At 39.4% G+C, this 18,095-nt stretch overlaps 1 non-coding gene and 4 pseudogenes across 1 annotated transcript; all 5 read left to right on the top strand.

Moving 5' to 3' along the window:
* Positions 1–1,123: 1,123 nt before the first annotated feature.
* On the top strand, positions 1,124–1,243 carry LOC121556019 (annotated as a pseudogene).
* Positions 1,244–8,630: 7,387 nt separating this feature from the next.
* On the top strand, positions 8,631–8,749 carry LOC121559347 (annotated as a pseudogene).
* Positions 8,750–9,161: 412 nt separating this feature from the next.
* Positions 9,162–9,280, top strand: LOC121559319 (annotated as a pseudogene).
* A 412-nt stretch (positions 9,281–9,692) lies between these two features.
* Positions 9,693–9,811, top strand: LOC123484824 (annotated as a pseudogene).
* A 410-nt stretch (positions 9,812–10,221) lies between these two features.
* LOC123484828 lies at positions 10,222–10,340 on the top strand. The gene has a single exon (XR_006658721.1). It is a non-coding gene; the product is annotated as a 5S ribosomal RNA (ribosomal RNA).
* Positions 10,341–18,095: the final 7,755 nt, after the last annotated feature.

Here is an 18,095-nt window from a genome sequence, read left to right as displayed (position 1 = left end):
CAACCTAATAATATCATGGATTGTTTTGGACTAAATGCAGTTTGTGTGTGCTGCCCTGCCCTGATCAAATCAAATAATGGACAGTGCGTTTCCCTCAAAATATAGGCAGTACATGCAGCCTTTGTTTTTAGTCTAGGAGACAGTCAATGTCTGTAGTCCATTAGGGCACTATAAAATCCCTTCAATGTTTTGCCTGATTCTGTTAATTCCCAAGTTCCCTTTTCACCGTTTAGATTTCCCTGTTGACCGTTTGTCCCTGTTTTGGCAGGTTTTCGCTCTCAAAAGTACACCTTTTTAATAGCAAAACAGCACAATTGGATGTTCTATGTCCACAACAATGTTTAAACCCTATCAGGTGACCATTTGTGAGGTCTGGGAAAAATTTAAGACATTTAGATTTTGGGGGTGTAGTTACCCTTAAATGCAAGCGTGCACCAGGAAGAGACCTTTGTTTGGTTAAGCGGTGTTGCTGTAGAACAAATGGCCACTGGAGTGATGCAAATGATCGCGGTATAATTCTGCCAGGCAGGCATAGGCTACTTTGTAGTTAACATTTACTTGCGAAGGTTTTGGGGAAAGCCATTCCTTCCCTACCAGAAGAAGGTTATCATTAGCATCATCGCTAACGGCTACACAAAGTGTAGATATATGCGCGCACCGCACACATGCACACAGACAGGGGCATTCCTGTGCCGTTTCAGAAAGTTCCATGGAAATACGAATCACTGATGCATTTTGTTCATGTCTTATGATTGACTTGGGCAAATGAATGTGTTTTCTAACAAGTTGAATAGATTTAGTTGATTTCTTACTAAGTTCAATAAATGTTTGACTATTGTTGAATTTCGGTTTAATGTCTGGATTCCGTGATTCGGTCCGCAACGCCTATTTTATAGGGCCCTAGTCAATGAACTTGTCATAAATCAACATAGGATATGCCCTCTTCCCCCAACAAGACTCATATATATATATATATATATATATATATATATATATATATATTGGAGATTTAAGCAAGGGTTGAGCTTCTTCAGTTTGTGTCACAAAGTGGATACGTTTCTGTGTCCCTTTCAGAGTGAGTGACACATTGACTTTATATAGTGTACCAAGAGCTGTTCCCTCGCTTCACGGCCATACCAGCCTGAATACACCTGATCTCGTCTGATCTCTGGAAGCTAAGCAGGGTCGGGCCTGGTTAGTACTTGGTTGGGAGACCGCCTGGGAATACCAGGTGCTGTAAGCTTTTTGTCCCAGTAGAGCGTGCTCTTGTGTAATGGAGCAACTGCCTTTTATTTATCACCCTAATAATATCATGGATTGTTATTGGACTAAATGCAGTTTGTGTGTGCTGCCCTGCCCTGATCAAATCAAATAATGGACAGTGCGTTTCCCTCAAAATATAGGCAGTACATGCAGCCTTTGTATTTAGTCTAGGAGACAGTCAATGTCTGTAGTCCATTAGGGCACTTAAAATCCCTTCAATGTTTTGCCTGATTCCGTTAATTCCCAAGTTCCCTTTTCTCCGTTTAGATTTCCCCGTTGACCGTTTGTCCCTGTTTTGGCAGGTTTTCGCTCTCAAAAGTACACCTTTTTAATAGCAAAACAGCACAATTGGATGTTCTATGTCCACAACAATGTTTAAACCCTATCAGGTGACCATTTGTGAGGTCTGGGAAAAATGTAAGACATTTAGATTTTGGGGTGTAGTTACCCTTAAATGCAAGCGTGCACCAGGAAGAGACCTTTGTTTGGTTAAGCGGTGTTGCTGTAGAACAAATGGCCACTGGAGTGATGCAAATGATCACGGTATAATTCTGCCAGGCAGGCATAGGCTACTTTGTAGTTAACATTTACTTGCGAAGGTTTTGGGGAAAGCCAATCCTTCCCTACCAGAAGAAGGTTATCATTAGCATCATCGCTAACGGCTACACAAAGTGTAGACATACGCGCGCACCGCACACATGCACACAGACAGGGGCATTCCTGTGCCGTGCCAGAAAGTTCATGGAAATACGAATCACTGATGCATTTTGTTCATGTCTTATGATTGACTTGGGCAAATGAATGCGTTTTCTAACAAGTTGAATAGATTTAGTTGATTTCTTACTAAGTTCAATAAATGTTTGAATATTGTTGAATTTCGGTTTAATGTCTGGATTCCGTGATTCGGTCCGCAACGCCTATTTTATAGGGCCCTAGTCAATGAACTTGTCATAAATCAACATAGGATATGCCCCCCCCCCCAACAAGACTCAAATATATATATATATATTGGAAATGTAAGCAAGGGTTGAGATTCTTCAGTTTGTGTCACAAAGTGGATACGTTTCTGTGTCCCCTTCAGAGTGAGTGACACATTGACTTTATATAGTGTTCCAAGAGTTGTTCCCTCGCTACGGCCATACCAGCCTGAATACGCCCATCCTGATTGGAGAAGTGACGACAGGTGCGAGGTTTGAGCTGTGAGTGAGTGTTTGCTGAAGAGTGTTTGCTCGAGAGCTATTTTTGTTAATTATTTGGATTTCGAAATATATTTTTTTGTTTGTTCTTGCAGTTGAATAGTTTTAAGTTTGGTTAGTCTTCCCCCCTTGCAGTTTTGCTGCTTGGGGGAGAGTTTTTCTTTTCTGATTCTTTTTTGAATCACTATGACGGACAACATGGAAATGACAAACGGAATGGACAAAGACAACGAAAGGGCGCAACGGAAGAAAAATGAAGATAAAGAAGGAAATGAAATATGGCAAAGAATACACGGTGGCAATTGAGTTGGTAGGAGAAGACAAAGTGACGACAATGGAACTACTACGAGCAATTAAGGAGGGGTGTGGAGAGGTGGTGGGATGCCGAATGAAAGGAGAAAAAAAGTATGAAGTTACGATGAGAAACGGAAAAGGAAAAGAACGTTTAATGGATGGAATATGGATAAAGGACACCAGGATTTTGGCGAGAGATGTTAATGTGAAGGAATTGGTGGTGTCTTTTATGAATCTCCCAGTATATGTAGAAGATGGTGTGATACTGGGTAAGCTGAGTAGCTGGGGAGTGGAAGCCGTTTCGGAGATAAGGAGGAGAGTTTGGCCAGGAACGGAGGTGGTTGATGGGACACGTTTTTGCAAAGTCAAGTTCACAGAAAAAGTGACATCATTGCCTTACTCTACAAGAATTGAGACGTTGGAGGGAGCAGAATATTTTAGGGTCCTTCATGACAAACAGGTCAGAGTGTGTCGGTTGTGTATTCAACCCGGGCACATAGTTAAAGACTGCCCTGAATTTAAGTGTTTCAAATGTGGCAAGCAAGGACACTATGCGAGAGAATGTGTCGGAGAGAAGGAAAGGAATTTCTGTGGTGGATGCAGAAAGAGATTGGCGGAGTGCAACTGTGGAGAGGTTATGGCTGAAGAGGGGAGTCAAGCACTATTCGAGGAAGCAGGTGTATTGTCGCAAGAAGGAGAAGAAGATGGAGGAGAGGACGTGGTGGAGAGTGGAGAGACGGAGGAAGGAAGAAGGGAGAAGGACCAGAAGATGAATGAAATTGGGAGTAGTATGGACTCAGAAATAAGAAGAGGGAGTTTTCAGGAGGAGGGGGGAGTGGACTGGGGGAAGCACGGGGACTCACAGGTTTTGGGGGATAGCACAGTACTAACAAGTACCTCGGGGGTGAAGAAATGGAGAGGGGTTCGAGTTTGAGAACAATAACAGAAACGACAACGACGGCTATACATGAGACGGAGATGAACACGGGGAGCACAACGATGACAATACCAGAGACGGAGATGAACATGGGGAGCACAACGGATGAGGGTGACAAGAAGTTGAGTTGGCTGGATAACATGGACTTGGAGGAGATATCGGACACGGATGATGGAGAAAAGAGTGAAAGAACGAGGGAAGGATACAGGAAGAGGAAAGCGGGGGAAGAGGGAGAGGGGAAAGGGGGAAGAGGAAAGAAACTGGATAACAGGTAGAGGATAATGAAATTATATTTTACTATTTTATTATTTATTAGAATGGTAAATATAATGTCAATAAATGCAAATGGTTTGAGAACTATGGGAAAATTTAATAGAATAGTACAAATGAAGAATTCAGATATTTTATGTATTCAAGAGACGCACTGGGATAATGCATGTGTTTTAGGAGTTAAAAAAATATGGAGGGATTTTATTTATGTTAACAATGGCAGGGGAAATTCAAGTGGGGTTGCAATTTTATTAAGGAAGGATGTAGTAGAAAATGTGAAGAAGATATATAATGATAATAATGGGAGGATTTTAATTTTGGATTTTGAATATATGAATAGGGTTTTTAGGATTATAAATATTTATGCGCGAATAATGAGATAGAGCGAAATAATTTATTTTAGAAGTAGGGAAATGGTGTAAGGGTAACTGTATTTTAGTAGGGGATTTTAATGTAAAAATGAATAGATTAGATATGAAAAGGGGGAGCTATTTTTAGAAATGACGTATCTAGGGGGTCTTAAGGAAGATTATGTTTGAAAACAGTTTGATTGATATATGGAGGGAGGAGAATCCGAACAAGAGAGGAATTTCTAGAAGGCAGGTGGTTTTAGGGGAGTTGAAACAGACGCGAATAGATCTGGTTTTAGTAAATGAGGGTTTAAGGAATTTTATGAAAGAAATTAAGTATGTTTTTACAGCTTTTAGTGATCATGCGGCGGTGGTATTTTCTTGTGGAGTAAGGACACATACTAAATCTGGTGGGCTGTGGTGTTTAAATAATAGCTTGCTAGAGGAGGAAAATTATATTGAGATGATATCAGAATGTATTGGGGAGGCCAAAAGACAACAGTTAATGGAGGTGAATATGGGGTTGTGGTGGGAGGAGCTGAAAACCAAATGTAAGGAATTGACTATAAAATATGCTGTTAAGAGGAATTATTTTTTGAAAAAGAAGGAGAGGAAACTACGTAAGAAGGTTAAACATGAACTTGAGTGTATAGAAAAGGATGAAGGTCATGGGGTGGAGGATTATTTACTGGCTAAGGATGCACTTGATGAATATGAGAAGAAGAAATGTAATGCGGCGATTGTAAGGAGTAGAGTGCAATATGCGATAGAGGGGGGAAAGGTGTACTTCATTTTTCTTGAATTTAGAAAAAGAAGACAAGAGAAGATTTATATTACGGAGTTAATTAATGATAAAGGGAAAAGGTTAATGATTTGGTGGGGATTCTGGATACGGTCGAGAGATATTATGAATGCTTATTTAAAAAAGAAGAGGTTAATGATTCCTGTATGGATAAGGTGCTTGAACACGTGGATACTAAGTTAACAGAAGGGGAAAAAAAACATGTGTGATGAAGATATGAGTCTAACTGACATTAAGGAGGCCATATTAGATGCTAATTGCAATAGGAGTCCGGGGTCTGATGGCCTAACTGCGGAATTTTATAAATCTTTTGCAGATTTGTTGGCTCCAATTTTAAGAAAACTGTATGAATATATTGAAAAGACTCAAGTGGTGCCAGATTCGCTGGCCACAGGAGTTTTAACCATACTGTATAAAAATAAAGGGAGTCGTGTAAATTTGGATAATTATCGACCGTTGACACTTTTAAATTGTGATTATAAGATCTTAGCCAAGGTCTTAGCTAATAGAGTTAAAAAAGTTATGGGAGGAGTAATAGCAGAGACACAAGGATATAGTGTACCAGGGAGGGATATTTCTGACACAGTGGGAACAATAAGGGATGTGATAAAGCATATGGGGGGAGGAAGGGGGGTTTGTGATGAGTTTGGATCTAAATAAGGCTTTTGATAGAGTTGATCATTCCTTTTTACTGCGTACACTTGGGAAATTTGGGTTTGGTGAAAGAATGATAGGTTGGATTAGACTACTGAATGGATATGCAAGGAGCAGAGTAAAATGTAATGGGATTTTAACAGATTCTTTTCCTCTGGAGAGATCTGTTAGGCAGGGATGTCCGTTATCAGCTGCTCTTTATAGTTTATCGGTGGAGCCGCTTGCAGCAATGATTAAAGCAAACAAATTAATTCGAGGTATACGGATACCGGATGGGGGGAGAGTGTTATACAGCAATATGCGGATGATACTACATGTACTGTGATAGATGTTGAAAGTGTGAAGAATGTAATGGAGTGTTTTGAGGTATATGGCAAGGCATCAGGGGCAAAACTTAATGTTGAAAAATCTGAAATAATGTATGTGGGGATAGATGAAAAAGTGGACTGTGGATTCCCTTTCAAAAAGGCTGAAGGTTATATAAAGACTTTAGGGGGTGGTTTTGGGGGTGGATAAAGAAGGGACGAGAGATGAGACATGGACTGGGGTTTTGAATAAAATAAAACATACTCTATCCTATTGGAAGGCAAGAAAACTGTTCTTGAGGGGGAAGGTGGTGGTGATTAATTCTTTGGTGGCATCCAAATGTATCTATGTTCTAGGTTCGTTGGATATGCCACAATGGGTGTTAAAAGAATTCAATGGTTTGGTTACAGATTTCCTATGGGAGGGGAAGGGGACTAGGATTGCAAGGGCAACTCTTATCTCGGATTTAAAGGATGGGGGGTTGAAATTGGTGGATCTGGATGTGAAGAGAAAAGCAATGAGAATAAAAACTGTGCAAAAATACTTATATGGGGAGGTAGATTATGGATGGAAAAGGTTTTTAAACATTTTTGTACAGAAGTGGGGGTTGTGAAGAAAGTGGATTATTGATGTCATGGAAGAAGGATATGTTGGAGGGTTTGCCTGAGTTCTATAAAGAGGTGTTCTTGGCATGGGGGAATTTCTTCCTAAGATTGAGTACACATGTACAAATAAGGACAACATATTTAATCAGCCTGTGTTTTTGAATCCGAAAATAGAGAGTGGTGGGAAGGTGCTGTACAACAAAATGTTCATGAAGGCTGGGTTAATATTGGTAAAAGATTTTCTTTATGAGGTTATACCGGGGTTTTTAAGGGGGCAGGCAATTCTGGATACTGTGTGGGAGGTTGATGATACAGTGGAGAGAAAATTAGTATTGCAGATATACGAAAGAATTAAATTATGCATTCCGGGTGAGTGGATAAAAGTGATAAATGGGGAGGGGGGAATATGAGGACTTGTATGTGCTGCCAAGTCTCTATGTGGGTAAAGGATCGGGGAAACAAGTTTTATCAAAAGTAACACAGAAAAGATTGTACAAGTGTATGTTGAAGTCTGTGTGTGTGAGGCCTGCGGCTGAGAGGATGTGGAGAAAAATGTTTATTGATTTGGATGTTTCTTTGATGTGGGAGAATTTGGTTTTGTTTGGGAATAAACGAAATTGTGAGAACATGGATTTTATGATACGGCATAATCGTATATACACAAATATTATTTTACATCAGATAAACCGCGATGTATGCGGCGGGAATGTGATGTGTGTATGATGAAGCCAGAGTCTTTATTGCATTTATTTGTTGAATGTCCAAGTTTGACAGGTTTTTTTAAGGAAGTAAAAATTTTGTTGTGGAGGCACTGGAGAAAAGAGTTTTTAGAAAGTTTTGTATGGGATAGGTTAATATTATTTGGAGTAATGGGGAAATGTTTGGGTGTGAATGTGTACCTGTTGAATATTGTTTTGAGTTTTGTGAGGTATGCAATTTACTGTAGAAGGAATATGAAACATTTTGAAGGGAAAAAGGTGAATGTCTGGGTAATCTTTAAAGCAGGTTTAAGAAAGCAGGTGGAATTAATGTATAATGCAAAACTAGAGAAATTTGAAAGTATGTTTATAAAGGGGGAGTACTTTAGTGTCTATGGAGGAGGGAGGAGGGGGAGTTAGGGTTAACTTCTGAAATGGAGTATGTCTAATGTCTATATTAGATTATGTATTTTATGTTGATTAGTGAATAAGAATGGTGTAATTATGGGATGGAAGATTTTGATGAACATTTTGTTGAGGGGTGTGGGTTGTTTGCAAAGGTGGATGGTGGAGGAATCACTTATAATTTTGAAAGAATTATTTTGAATATTTTCTTTGTTTATTTTTATTTGGTAGGGGGTGGCTTTTATCTGCCTATTTTGTGGGTGGAATTTGTTATGTCTTAGTCATGTCTGAGTTTTTTTTGTATTTTTATTTCTTTGGGTTCTTTGATTTGATAGGGGGTGAATTGTTCACCTGCCTATGTTAGGATAGTGTCTTCTGTATTGTTCATTGTAATATTGTACTGTAAATATTGTAAAAAATTGAATTTTTTGATAATAAAAAGAAAAAAAAAAAATACGCCCGATCTCGTCCGATCTCGGAAGCTAAGCAGGATTGGGCCTGGTTAGTGCTTGGATGGGAGTCTGCCTGGGAATACCAGGTGCTGTAAGCCTTTTGTTCCACTAGAGAGTGCTCTTGTGTCATGGAGCAACTGCCTTTTATTTATCACCCTAATAATATCATGTATTTTTTTTTGACTAAATGCAGATTGTATGTGCTGCCCTGCCCTGCCCTGCCCTGCCCTGCCCTGCCCTGCCCTGATCAAATTAAATAATAGACAGTGCGTTTCCTTGAAGATATAGGCAGTACATTCAGCCTTTGTTTTTAGTCGGTTCATTAAGTTGCATGGAAATACTAATCGCTGATACATTTTGTTCATGTCTTTATATAGTGTATCAAGATTTGTTCTCCAGCTTACGGCCATACCAGCCTGAATATGCCTGATCTTGTCTGATCTCAGATGCTAAATAGAGTCAGGCTTGGATAGTACTTGGATGGGAGACCGCCTGGGAATACCAGGTGCTGTAAGCTTCTTGTTCAACTAGAGAGTACTCTTGTGTCATGGAGCAACAGCCTTTTTATTTATCACCCTAATAATATCATGTATTTTTATTGGACTAAATGCAGTTTGTATGTGCTGCCCTGCCCTGCCCTGATCAAATTAAATAATAGACAGTGCATTTCCCTCAAAATATATGTGTCATGGAGCAACTGCCTTTTATTTATCACCCTATTAGTATCATGTTTTTTTATTTGACTAAATGCAGTTTGTATGTGCTGCTCTGCCATGATCAAATTAAATAATAGACAATGCGTTTCCCCTCAAAATATAGGCAGTACATTCAGCCTTTGTTTTTAGTCGGTTCAATAAGTTGCACGGAAATTCGAATCGCTGATACATTTTCTTCATTTCTTTATATAGTGTACCAAGAGTTGCTCCCAAGCTTATGGCCATACCAGCCTTAATACACCCTATCTCGTCTTATCTCGGAAGCTAAGCAGGATTGGGCTTGGTTAGTATGTGGATGGGAGACTGCCTGGGAATACCAGGTGCTGTAAGCCTTTTGTTCCACTAGAGAGTGCTCTTGTGTCATGGAGCAACTGCCTTTTATTTATCACCCTAATAATATCATGTATTTTTATTGGACTAAATGCAGTTTGTATGTGCTGCCCTGCCCTAATCAAATTAAATAATAGACAGTGCGTTTCCCCTCAAAATATATGTGTCATGGAGCAACTGCCTTTTATTTATCACCCTAATAATATCATGTATTTTTATTGGACTAAATGCAGTTTGTATGTGCTGCCCTGCCCTGCCCTGATCAAATTAAATAATAGACAGTGCGTTTCCTTGAAAATATTAGTCAGTACATTCAGCCTTTGTTTTTAGTCGGTTCATTAAGTTGCATGGAAATACTAATCACTGATACATTTTGTTCATGTCTTTATATAGTGTACCAAGATTTGTTCTCAAGCTTACGGCCATACCAGCCTGAATATGCCCGATCTTGTCTGATCTCAGATGCTAAATAGAGTCAGGCCTGGATAGTACTTGGATGGGAGACCGCCTGGGAATTCCAGGTGCTGTAAGCTTTTTGTTCCACTAGAGAGTGCTCTTGTGTCATGGAGCAACTGCCATTTATTTATCACCCTAATAATATCATGTATTTTTATTGGACTAAATGCAGTTTGTATGTGCTGCCCTGACCTGCCCTGATCAAATTAAATAATAGACAATGCATTTCCCTCAAAATATATGTGTCATGGAGCAACTGCCTTTTATTTATCACCCTAATAATATCATGTATTTTTATTGGACTAAATGCAGTTTGTATGTGCTGCTCTGCCATGATCAAATTAAATAATAGACAATGCGTTTCACTCAAAATATAGGCAGTACATTCAGCCTTTGTTTTTAGTCGGTTCAATAAGTTGCACGGAAATTCAGATCGCTGATACATTTTCTTCATTTCTTTATATAGTGTACCAAGAGTTGCTCTCACGCATACGGCCATACCAGCCTAAATACACCCGATCTCGTCTTATCTCGGAAGCTAAGCAGGATTGGGCCTGGTTAGTACTTGGATGGGAGACCGCCTGGGAATACCAGGTGCTGTAAGCCTTTGTTCCACTAGGGAGTGCTCTTGTGTCATGGAGCAACTGCCTTTTATTTATCACCCTAATAATATCATGTATTTTTATTGGACTAAATGCATTTTGTATGTGCTGCCCTGCCCTAATCAAATTAAATAATAGACAGTGCGTTTCCCTCAAAATATATGTGTCATGGAGCAACTGCCTTTTATTTATCACCCTAATAATATCATGTATTTTTATTGACTAAATGCAGTTTGTATGTGCTGCCCTGCCCTGGTCAAATTAAATAATAGACAAAGCGTTTCCCCTCAAAATATAGGCAGACATTCAGCCTTTGTTTTTAGTCGGTTCATTAAGTTGCACGGAAATTCGAATCACTGGTAAATTTGGTTCATGTCTTTATATAGTGTACCAAGAGTTGTTCCTGCGCTTACTGCCATACCAGCCTGAATACGCCCATCCTGATTGGAGAAGTGACGACAGGTGCGAGGTTTGAGTTGTGAGTGAGTGTTTGCTGAAGAGTGTTTGCTCGAGAGCTATTTTTGTTAATTATTTGGATTTCGAAATATATTTATTGTTTGTTCTTGCAGTTGAATAGTTTTAAGTTTGGTTAGTCTTCCCCCTTGCAGTTTTGCTGCTTGGGGGAGAGTTTTTTTCTTTTCGGATTCTTTTTTTGAATCACTATGACGGACAACATGGAAATGACAAACGGAATGGACAAAGACAACGAAAGGGCGCAACGGAAGAAAAATGAAGATAAAGAAGGAATGAAATATGGCAAAGAATACACGGTGGCAATTGAGTTGGTAGGAGAAGACAAAGTGACGACAATGGAACTACTACGAGCAATTAAGGAGGGGTGTGGAGAGGTGGTGGGATGCCGAATGAAAGGAGAAAAAAAGTATGAAGTTACGATGAGAAACGGAAAAGGAAAAGAACGTTTAATGGATGGAATATGGATAAAGGACACCAGGATTTTGGCGAGAGATGTTAATGTGAAGGAATTGGTGGTGTCTTTTATGAATCTCCCAGTATATGTAGAAGATGGTGTGATACTGGGTAAGCTGAGTAGCTGGGGAGTGGAAGCCGTTTCGAGATAAGGAGGAGAGTTTGGCCAGGAACGGAGGTGGTTGATGGGACACGTTTTTGCAAAGTCAAGTTCACAGAAAAAGTGACATCATTGCCTTACTCTACAAGAATTGAGACGTTGGAGGGAGCAGAATATTTTAGGGTCCTTCATGACAAACAGGTCAGAGTGTGTCGGTTGTGTATTCAACCCGGGCACATAGTTAAAGACTGCCCTGAATTTAAGTGTTTCAAATGTGGCAAGCAAGGACACTATGCGAGAGAATGTGTCGGAGAGAAGGAAAGGAATTTCTGTGGTGGATGCAGAAAGAGATTGGCGGAGTGCAACTGTGGAGAGGTTATGGCTGAAGAGGGGAGTCAAGCACTATTCGAGGAAGCAGGTGTATTGTCGCAAGAAGGAGAAGAAGATGGAGGAGAGGACGTGGAGGAGAGTGGAGAGACGGAGGAAGGAAGAAGGGAGAAGGACCAGAAGATGAATGAAATTGGGAGTAGTATGGACTCAGAAATAAGAAGAGGGAGTTTTCAGGAGGAGGGGGGAGTGGACTGGGGGAAGCATGGGGACTCACAGGTTTTGGGGGATAGCACAGTACTAACAAGTACCTCGGGGGTGAAGAAATGGAGAGGGGTTCGAGTTTGAGAACAATAACAGAAACGACAACGACGGCTATACATGAGACGGAGATGAACACGGGGAGCACAACGATGACAATACCAGAGACGGAGATGAACATGGGGAGCACAACGGATGAGGGTGACAAGAAGTTGAGTTGGCTGGATAACATGGACTTGGAGGAGATATCGGACACGGATGATGGAGAAAAGAGTGAAAGAACGAGGGAAGGATACAGGAAGAGGAAAGCGGGGGGAAGAGGGAGAGGGAAAGGGGGGAAGAGGAAAGAAACTGGATAACAGGTAGAGGATAATGAATTTATATTTTACTATTTTATTATTTATTAGAATGGTAAATATAATGTCAATAAATGCAAATGGTTTGAGAACTATGGGAAAATTTAATAGAATAGTACAAATGAAGAATTCAGATATTTTATGTATTCAAGAGACGCACTGGGATAATGCATGTGTTTTAGGAGTTAAAAAAATATGGAGGGATTTTATTTATGTTAACAATGGCAGGGGAAATTCAAGTGGGGTTGCAATTTTATTAAGGAAGGATGTAGTAGAAAATGTGAAGAAGATATATAATGATAATAATGGGAGGATTTTAATTTTGGATTTTGAATATATGAATAGGGTTTTTAGGATTATAAATATTTATGCTGCGAATAATGAGATAGAGCGAAATAATTTATTTTTAGAAGTAGGGAAATGGTGTAAGGGTAACTGTATTTTAGTAGGGGATTTTAATGTAAAAATGAATAGATTAGATATGAAAAGGGGAGCTATTTTTAGAAATGACGTATCTAGGGGGTCTTAAGGAAGATTATGTTTGAAAACAGTTTGATTGATATATGGAGGGAGGAGAATCCGAACAAGAGAGGAATTTCTAGAAGGCAGGTGGTTTTAGGGGAGTTGAAACAGACGCGAATAGATCTGGTTTTAGTAAATGAGGGTTTAAGGAATTTTATGAAAGAAATTAAGTATGTTTTTACAGCTTTTAGTGATCATGCGGCGGTGGTATTTTCTTGTGGAGTAAGGACACATACTAAATCTGGTGGGCTGTGGTGTTTAAATAATAGCTTGCTAGAGGAGGAAAAATTATATTGAGATGATATCAGAATGTATTGGGGAGGCCAAAAGACAACAGTTAATGGAGGTGAATATGGGGTTGTGGTGGGAGGAGCTGAAAACCAAATGTAAGGAATTGACTATAAAATATGCTGTTAAGAGGAATTATTTTTTGAAAAAGAAGGAGAGGAAAACTACGTAAGAAGGTTAAACATGAACTTGAGTGTATAGAAAAGGATGAAGGTCATGGGGTGGAGGATTATTTACTGGCTAAGGATGCACTTGATGAATATGAGAAGAAGAAATGTAATGCGGCGATTGTAAGGAGTAGAGTGCAATATGCGATAGAGGGGGGAAAGGTGTACTTCATTTTTTCTTGAATTTAGAAAAAAGAAGACAAGAGAAGATTTATATTACGGAGTTAATTAATGATAAAGGGGAAAAGGTTAATGATTTGGTGGGGATTCTGGATACGGTGAGAGATATTATGAATGCTTATTTAAAAAGAAGAGGTTAATGATTCCTGTATGGATAAGGTGCTTGAACACGTGGATACTAAGTTAACAGAAGGGGAAAAAAACATGTGTGATGAAGATATGAGTCTAACTGACATTAAGGAGGCCATATTAGATGCTAATTGCAATAGGAGTCCGGGGTCTGATGGCCTAACTGCGGAATTTTATAAATCTTTTGCAGATTTGTTGGCTCCAATTTTAAGAAAACTGTATGAATATATTGAAAAGACTCAAGTGGTGCCAGATTCGCTGGCCACAGGAGTTTTAACCATACTGTATAAAAATAAAGGGAGTCGTGTAAATTTGGATAATTATCGACCGTTGACACTTTTAAATTGTGATTATAAGATCTTAGCCAAGGTCTTAGCTAATAGAGTTAAAAGTTATGGGAGGAGTAATAGCAGAGACACAAGGATATAGTGTACCAGGGAGGGATATTTCTGACACAGTGGGAACAATAAGGGATGTGATAAAGCATATGGGGGAGGAAGGGGGGTTTGTGATGAGTTTGGATCTAAATAAGGCTTTTGATAGAGTTGATCATTCCTTTTTACTCGTGACACTTGGGAAATTTGGGTTTGGTGAAAGAATGATAGGTTGGATTAGACTACTGAATGGATATGCAAGGAGCAGAGTAAAATGTAATGGGATTTTAACAGATTCTTTTCCTCTGGAGAGATCTGTAAGGCAGGGATGTCCGTTATCAGCTGCTCTTTATAGTTTATCGGTGGAGCCGCTTGCAGCAATGATTAAAGCAAACAAATTAATTCGAGGTATACGGATACCGGATGGGGGAGAGTGTTATACAGCAATATGCGGATGATACTACATGTACTGTGATAGATGTTGAAAGTGTGAAGAATGTAATGGAGTGTTTTGAGGTATATGGCAAGGCATCAGGGGCAAAACTTAATGTTGAAAAAATCTGAAATAATGTATGTGGGGATAGATGAAAAAAGTGGACTGTGGATTCCCTTTCAAAAAGGCTGAAGGTTATATAAAGACTTTAGGGGTGGTTTTGGGGGTGGATAAAGAAGGGACGAGAGATGAGACATGGACTGGGGTTTTGAATAAAATAAAACATACTCTATCCTATTGGAAGGCAAGAAAACTGTTCTTGAGGGGAAGGTGGTGGTGATTAATTCTTTGGTGGCATCCAAATGTATCTATGTTCTAGGTTCGTTGGATATGCCACAATGGGTGTTAAAAGAATTCAATGGTTTGGTTACAGATTTCCTATGGGAGGGGAAGGGGACTAGGATTGCAAGGGCAACTCTTATCTCGGATTTAAAGGATGGGGGGTTGAAATTGGTGGATCTGGATGTGAAGAGAAAAGCAATGAGAATAAAAACTGTGCAAAAATACTTATATGGGGAGGTAGATTATGGATGGAAAAGGTTTTTTAAACATTTTTTGTACAGAAGTGGGGGTTGTGAAGAAAGTGGATTATTGATGTCATGGAAGAAGGATATGTTGGAGGGTTTGCCTGAGTTCTATAAAGAGGTGTTCTTGGCATGGGGGGAATTTCTTCCTAAGATTGAGTACACATGTACAAATAAGGACAACATATTTAATCAGCCTGTGTTTTTGAATCCGAAAATAGAGAGTGGGGGGAAGGTGCTGTACAACAAAATGTTCATGAAGGCTGGGTTAATATTGGTAAAAGATTTTCTTTTTAAGGGGGCAGGCAATTCTGGATACTGTGTGGGAGGTTGATGATACAGTGGAGAGAAAATTAGTATTGCAGATATACGAAAGAATTAAATTATGCATTCCGGGTGAGTGGATAAAAGTGATAAATGGGGAGGGGGAATATGAGGACTTGTATGTGCTGCCAAGTCTCTATGTGGGTAAAGGATCGGGGAAACAAGTTTTATCAAAAGTAACACAGAAAAGATTGTACAAGTGTATGTTGAAGTCTGTGTGTGTGAGGCCTGCGGCTGAGAGGATGTGGAGAAAAATGTTTATTGATTTGGATGTTTCTTTGATGTGGGAGAATTTGGTTTTGTTTGGGAATAAACGAAATTGTGAGAACATGGATTTTATGATACGGCATAATCGTATATACACAAATATTATTTTACATCAGATAAACCGCGATGTACGGCGGGAATGTGATGTGTGTATGATGAAGCCAGAGTCTTTATTGCATTTATTTGTTGAATGTCCAAGTCTGACAGGTTTTTTAAGGAAGTAAAAATTTTGTTGTGGAGGCACTGGAGAAAAGAGTTTTTAGAAAGTTTTGTATGGGATAGGTTAATATTATTTGGAGTAATGGGGAAATGTTTGGGTGTGAATGTGTACCTGTTGAATATTGTTTTGAGTTTTGTGAGGTATGCAATTTACTGTAGAAGGAATATGAAACATTTTGAAGGGAAAAAGGTGAATGTCTGGGTAATCTTTAAAGCAGGTTTAAGAAAGCAGGTGGAATTAATGTATAATGCAAAACTAGAGAAATTTGAAAGTATGTTTATAAAGGGGAGTACTTTAGTGTCTATGGAGGAGGGAGGAGGGGGAGTTAGGGTTAACTTCTGAAATGGAGTATGTCTAATGTCTATATTAGATTATGTATTTTATGTTGATTAGTGAATAAGGATGGTGTAATTATGGGATGGAAGATTTTGATGAACATTTTGTTGAGGGGTGTGGGTTGTTTGCAAAGGTGGATGGTGGAGGAATCACTTATAACTCTTGAAAGAATTAGTTTGAATATTTTCTTTGTTTATTTTTATTTGATAGGGGTGGCTTTTATCTGCCTATTTTGTGGGTGGAATTTGTTATGTCTTAGTCATGTCTGAGTTTTTTTTGTATTTTTATTTCTTTGGGTTCTTTGATTTGATAGGGGTGAATTGTTCACCTGCCTATGTTAGGATAGTGTCTTCTGTATTGTTCATTGTAATAGTGTACTGTAAATATTGTAAAAAATTGAATTTTTTGATAATAAAAAGAGAAAAAAAAAAATATGCCTGATCTCGTCTGATCTCGGAAGCTAAGCAGGATTGGGCCTGGTTAGTACTTGGATAGGAGACCGCCTGGGGAAACCGCCTGGGAATACCAGGTGCTGTAAGCTTTTTTGTTCCACTGGAGAGTACTCTTGTGTCATGGAGCAACTGCCTTTTATATATCACCCTAATAATATCATGTAATTTTGTTGGACTAAATGCAGTTTGTATGTGCTGCCCTGCCCTGACCTGATCAATTTAAATAATAGACAGTGCGTTTCCCCTCAAAAATATATGTGTCATGGAGCAACTGCCTTTTATTTATCACCCTAATAATATCATGTATTTTTATTGGACTAAATGCAGTTTGTATGTGCTGCCCTGCCCTGGTCAAATTAAATAATAGACAAAGCGTTTCCCTGAAAATATAGGCAGTACATTCAGCCTTTGTTTTTAGTCTGTTCATTAAGTTGCATGGAAATACGAATCACTGATACATTTTGTTCATGTCTTTATATAGTGTACCAAGAGTTGTTCCTGCACTTACGGCCATACCAGCCTGAATACGCCCTTCCGGTGAGTTGAGTGAGACAGGTGCAGGTGATTAAGCTGTAAGTGAGTGTTTGGGAGAGAACTATTTGCTTGAGTTTCTTAGTTTATTGAAGTACATTTGTTTGATTTTGAATTCAATTAAGTTTAAGGTTAGTTAGTTTTTTCCCCCCCTTGCAGTTCTGCTGCTTGGGGGTGAGTTTTTTGAGACTTTTTTTCTGTTTGGTTAATGACGGACAACATGGCAAAGAATAATGGAACGGATAAAGACAAAGGCAATGCGCAACGGACAAAACTTGGACCTGAAGGTGGCTCAAAATATCGGCAAGGAACGAACAGTGGCAGTGGAATTGATGGGAGAAGACAAGATAACGACTGATGGAATTACTCAGATCAATTAAAGATGTGTGCGAAAGGTGGTGGGGTGCAGAATAAAAGGAGAAAGGAAATATGAAGTCACGATGGGGGATGAAAATGGAAAAGAGTGTTTAATGGATGGGTTCATGATTAAGAACACGAAGGTAATGGCGAGAGACATGATGGCAAACAAACTCATAGTCTCGTTTATGAATTTGCCAGTTTATATCGAAGACGGAGCTATACTGGATAAACTGCGGATCTGGGGTGTAGCTGCGGTCTCAGAAATCAGAAGGAGAGTCTGGCCGGGAAACTGGAAATCGTGGATGGGACAAGATACTGTAAGGTAAAGTTCACGGACACCGTGCAGTCCTTGCCGTATTCCACTAAGTTCGAGACAATGGAGGGTGGTGAATATTTCAGGGTGATTCATGACAAGCAGGTTAGGGTATGTCGCCTGTGTATTCAACCTGGACATATTTTAAAGGACTGCCCTGACTTTAGGTGTTTTAAGTGCGGAAACCAGGGACACTATGCGAGGGAATGTGCTGGAGCGAGGGATAGGGCAGTTTGCGCAGGATGTCGGAAGGGAACCGATGAGTGCAACTGTGGAGAGGTTGTAAGTGAGGAGGAGAGCCAGGACCT

This window comes from Coregonus clupeaformis, unplaced genomic scaffold (genome assembly GCF_020615455.1).
Source record: "Coregonus clupeaformis isolate EN_2021a unplaced genomic scaffold, ASM2061545v1 scaf0476, whole genome shotgun sequence".
Classification (NCBI taxonomy): Eukaryota; Metazoa; Chordata; class Actinopteri; order Salmoniformes; family Salmonidae; genus Coregonus; species Coregonus clupeaformis.
The sequence above is the reverse complement of the archived record's forward strand: the minus strand, read 5'-3'. Positions and strand labels throughout refer to the sequence as shown.